This window comes from Petaurus breviceps, unplaced genomic scaffold, assembly GCF_028583685.1.
Source record: "Petaurus breviceps papuanus isolate PSGF00001 unplaced genomic scaffold, PetGlider_PUasm1.0 90977, whole genome shotgun sequence".
Classification (NCBI taxonomy): domain Eukaryota; kingdom Metazoa; phylum Chordata; class Mammalia; order Diprotodontia; family Petauridae; genus Petaurus; species Petaurus breviceps.
The window spans coordinates 37,580,058-37,585,349 of NW_027187391.1; the positions used below are offsets into that span (position 1 = coordinate 37,580,058).

The window sequence follows — 5,292 nt, forward strand, 5'->3', positions numbered from 1 at the left end:
GACTAGAAGAGAGTGAGGCTTTGACTTTGCAGATTACTCTGTCTCACTTAAATCCAATTCACACACAAGTCAAGATATCACCTTGTGATGACGTTGGTCCTCTTTGAAAACAAAAGATATAGAACAACAATTCAAATTTAGAATGAATGATGTTCATGAAATTAACTCCTTTGAGATGTGATAATCTGATTGGTTAAAATGAGTTCTTTGGGGGTAATGGTCTTGAATCTCATATCATGGGTTAGAGGTAATTAGAGGTAAATTATATTTGATCAACAGTGAGTCACTCTTCCCAATTTTTCAGTGAGCATTGTGAAATACCTGTGTATGGTTGTGCTACTATAAACCATCAAAATGCAAGTCTCTCATTATGAATCAGGCGATATTCAAAGTAGTGATGTGCCGAGGAATGGAGGTTAAGCCTGCCTTTGCATGTCTTTTTTAGGATAATAAATTCAGAGTTCCTGGCTCCCACATGGAGATGTTTCAGATTTTCAAAGCCATGTTTCTTATTCATTGCTCTCGGTGTGGTGATTGTGATGGCAGTAAGATACCATACAGCTGGCATGAAATCTCCTCCTATAACATCTTTGCCCCACATGCTCACTTAATAGAGGAAAATTATAAGAGCATGTAGGCCAACTCTTGATTGGTTAGTTTTAAAAGTCACGTAAGCATGCTAACATCTGTTTCTAACCCATTAGAATGGTAACAAGCAGACCAAAGACAAGGGTTTACCCTATAGATTCCTTATGCTGAATTTACTTAAGATTAGAACCAATACCTCACTTCTGCTGGATGCTGGGGTAACAACATAAACTTGGAGACAGATTGAAGGAAGACCTTGGTGACCTCAAAATTTCTGTACTTCTAGATCCAAAGGTAATTGATTCCATTCTATTGAGCCAATATTTATTTACGTCCAAGGTCCTGTGTTCTAGGAGGCAGGCCAATAAAGATGAAGCCCAAACATGATCCAGGTTATCATCTAATAGGGGAGATAAGAAATATACATACATTTTCTAACCCCTACCCTTACCGTATATTTTTTCTTTTGTACCTTTCTGATGCACTTATCATGTATTATTATTTATTATACTATCCTGCTCATGGGTCATATCTCTTTATTAGACTGTAAGTTCAATGAGCTATGTTTCATCTATACCATGTTTCATCTATGCTTTTCTTTTTTTAATCCCAATACTTAACAAAGTGTTCTGTATACATTAGGCACTTCATAAATGTTTGTTGGAGCCAATTGGATTCTATGAGAAAAGCCTAAGATAAGCCTAAAGGAGGAACAGAGACAAAGTGAGCTGATAACTTTGAAGAGATCAGAGATGAAGAGACAGATAATTTTCATTTGGGGGGGCAGGTGAAGCTTTATGGAAGGGTGAACTTTGAGTAGGATCTTGAAGTAAGAGAAAGATTTAAAAAATTATTTTTTGTTATTAACTTTACAATCATTAACAAAAAGAAGTGCTTCAATATACAAACAAAAAAAGAATTGTATATGAAACCATGTATTTCTGTTAATTTTAAGTATATATATTAAATTTAACAAGGTGATAATGAAATGACCTTGTTTTTGTTTTCTTTTCTGAATTTTAAAAATATATTATTGATGTTTTTCTTCCTTTATAATTTCATTTCGTTTCAAAAACTATCAATATCCACTTATTATTGAGAGGCAGTGATATGAAGTGGATTATAGTGTTGGCCTCAGGGCCAGGAAGACTTAGGTTCCTCTGTAAAATTGAATTAGATGATCTCTTATGGCTTTTATATCTCCAGATTTATGATCCTCTTATCCTTAGGTTCTCACTTCTGTCTTAAATTGTCTGTGTGACTCTGGGCAAGTCCCTTAGCTTTTCCATGTCTTAGGTAACTCTATGACTATAAGTTGCAGAGGAAGGTGCTTGCCTGCATTTGTAGAGGCAATTTCCTATTCTGGGAGTTCCCTATACCAATGAAGTCATAGAGTTGGTCCTTATCTTCTTGGTATCTACTAACTCACTTCTTCTACCACCAAGAAGAAAGCCTCTCATCTAAGTATAATTAAGCAAAACAAATCAATGTATTGGCCATGTATGAGAATGTATGTCTGGGTCTTCACTTATATGGCTCATTGCTTAAGAGAAGAATTTCAACAGACAGAGTTGTGGAAGGAATATATTCTTGGCATGAGAGATGGCTTGGGTCAATGCATGGTGTCAGGTGATGACAAAGAAATGGTTAGGTGAGCAGTTGTATGAAGGGTAGCAATGTAAAATGGATTTGGAATTAGATTGTAGAAGGCCTTGAATGCTAGGCCCTTCATAATATGATTTATTACCTGCCTAATCACTTCTTCATTAATGGGTCTGGTGGCCAAGGTGTTTCCCTTCCTCCATTTTGTACCATCCTTCAAACCCACATTGCCCTCCTCCCATTGTTGGGGGTGGGGGGGTAGGGGGCATCGGGTATGGGGTGTGTATGTAATTTTGATCAATTATAAACTTATCTAATTAAACTGAAAATTTTTCCAGTCCAAAGACTACTTTTTATATTTACATAAGCTAAAAGAGTTTCCTCACTTGGAGTTTCCTATACCCATTAAATCATAGGTTCAGTCCCTTCCCTGTCTTTAGCTATTATATTTATTTTATACCATAGGATCCTGGGGGCATAGATTTAGAAGTATAAGGGACTTCAGAGGTTATCTAATCCATTTCTCTCCTTCCTCTCTCATTTTAGAAATGAAGAAAATGAAACTGAAAGAAACAAATTTGCTCTCCTAAGACCACAAAGATAATGAATAATTTCAAAATATAGGAGGCTAACCAGAAATGAATGAAAGTTTAAACCTGGGTTACCCAAGACAATTTGCTCATTCTTAGGCAGATTATGACTTTCCAGAATTTACTTAAAAACATTCTGACACTAACCTCCCCGGGCCTCAGTTTCCTCCTTTGTAAAATTGAATTAGATGGCCTTTTATGTCTCTTACATCTCTAGGTTTATGAGCCTTTTATCCTAAGAACTGATTGCTTTAAAGAGTTGTATGATAGCCCTGGTTTTCCAGAGAAAGAGAGCCAAGACTCTTGTCACGGGACACTTTTAGGTCTTTCTTCAAGGAAGAAGACTAGATTTATATGTGGTTACCCATTGGGAGTAAATGAAATTATCTGTAATGTAGAAAGAGAGAAAAGAAAACCATTAAGTCCAACTCATTATTGATTCAAGATGTTAATTAGAATTATAGATTTAGAGTAAAGGACACCTTAGCAGTGATTTGTGCCAAACCTTTTATTTTATAGGTAAGGAATCTGAGACTCAGAGAGTGACTTGCCCAAAGTCATACACGGATCAAGTGTGAGATCAGGGATTTGAACCCAGGTTTTGTGACTCCAAATCTAACTCCATTGTTCCAGGTTGTTTATTCTGTTCTGTTGCTTTTATTATCAAGTGTTGTCTCATCTATGGCTCTGAGAAGCTGTAGCATTAGCAGAGGACTTACCCTGGTAAATCATCTCAGCAGACAGACCAAACCAAACCAGGTTGGGGGTAGCCAACAGGCTTTAAATCCCTTGGTGAGTTAGGTGATGTCACCCCAAGCATGTGACGACTTCTGGAGGAATGGGCTGATAAAAACTTGTCCCAATAGCCTTGAGCTTGGTCTGACATTGAAGACACCATGGTCATCTACTATATCCTGGGCCATCAATTTAATCCTGCCGCTGGACTTGGTTGACTCTGGAAGAAAGTGAGGCTGACAATTTGTGCCAGCCTAACTTAAATCCAGTTCATGGGCAAGTCAAGATAGCATTCACTTGTGATGTCATTGGTTCTCTTCCATAAGGAAGGACAAACAACTATCATGTACCAGTTATTTACGTGTTTGAGAAGGGGATTAAATTAAAAAGCTTCCTAGAAGTCATTTGTTGATAGAATCATCAATTTTTGGAGCTGTGAATCACTTTAGAGATCACCTACTCTAACTCCTTTATTTTACAGATGAGGAAACAAATTGAGGGAAATTAACCCCCATCATGGTACAGTGTGAAAATGTACTTTGTTCAACATCAGAAGCCCAGGATTTGAGTCTCATCTCTAACATTTACTAGTTCTGTGACCATGGACAAATTATGTCATCTTTTTGAAACTCAATTTCCTCATCTATGAAATGAAGATGCTAATACTTTTATTGCCCATGTTGCAGTAGCACTGTGAAGAAAATACTTTGTATAGGGTCAAGGACCATAGAAATGTAAGCAGTTTATAATTAAGTGACTTGCACAAGGTCACAAAGCTAGCAAGTGGGACCAGGATAAAAATGCAGGCCAGGAAGCAATTCTTTTTTCAGCAGCTTTTACCAGTGCTCCTCAGTAACAATGTATTTTCTCCTGCCCCATGTGCTTTGGAAAGCACATGTCAAAATGCATCACTTAATCCCCCTGACCAAATGATGAGGTGCTCTTTTGAAATGGTCCATGGTCTCTTTCCCCTGCTGCTCAGTATTTTTTTTTTTTCCCCGGTCACTTCTTTAGTACACTGAAATCTTATGTTCCCTACACTTCTGTTGCCCATATCCAATGAGTATACTTTGGATTTGGAGATTTATTTTTACACTTGAAAATAATATATCAGTTTGATAGGGAGTCAAGTGGGGCCAGAGAGGTGACTTTTTGATATGGCTTAAGTCAGTTCTAGAAAGAGTCAGCCCCATTTTTTTTTCCTAGGAGTCTCAGACCAGGGGACTGACAAGATCACTGGTTTTCTCAAATTGTCTACAGCCATTTTTTGTGCCAAAATGAAGATATGTAAAGAAAATTACTTTCTGTTCTCTGATGTTTTTGCTTTTAAGAGTATGGGAATTGATCACTGAAACCCTAACACAAAATTAAGCAAAAGCCTATTGCAGGGGGCCTTAAATAAGAAGAACACATGTCTATCCTCTGACTCATGAGGCAATTAACATGAACTCTGGTGAATACATTGGTTGTATTTAAGAGTGAAGCTACATCTGCCATGGGCTGGAGGAAGAGCTGGCTGGAAGAAAAAAAATAAATTAATAAAAAATAAGACAAAAAACCTAATAGCTATTTCCCCAAAGGGTGGAAATAGAAAAGTCCCCCATTTTCTCACCCATAATTCTATTGGGGCTCTCTTGCTCCACACTCCTTTCCTTGAAAATGAAAGATTGAGGCATTAGCAACAGGCCTTTTCGGGAGGGGGTAGGGTAATAAAAGGGGGAGGAACGGACGCGACAGGGGAGGAGGTTGCGGGTAGTGTGCTCGTGCTATGATTGTG

At 37.7% G+C, this 5,292-nt stretch overlaps 1 long non-coding RNA gene across 1 annotated transcript in view; it reads left to right on the top strand.

The window, feature by feature from the left end:
* The first annotated feature begins 708 nt into the window (after positions 1–708).
* The window catches only part of LOC138152925 (uncharacterized), a 306,686-nt gene continuing 302,102 nt past the window's right edge, over positions 709–5,292 (top strand). Inside the window, exon 1 of the long non-coding RNA XR_011166235.1 lies at positions 709–882. This is a non-coding gene — a long non-coding RNA (uncharacterized lncRNA). The remainder of the gene's footprint in view (positions 883–5,292) is intronic.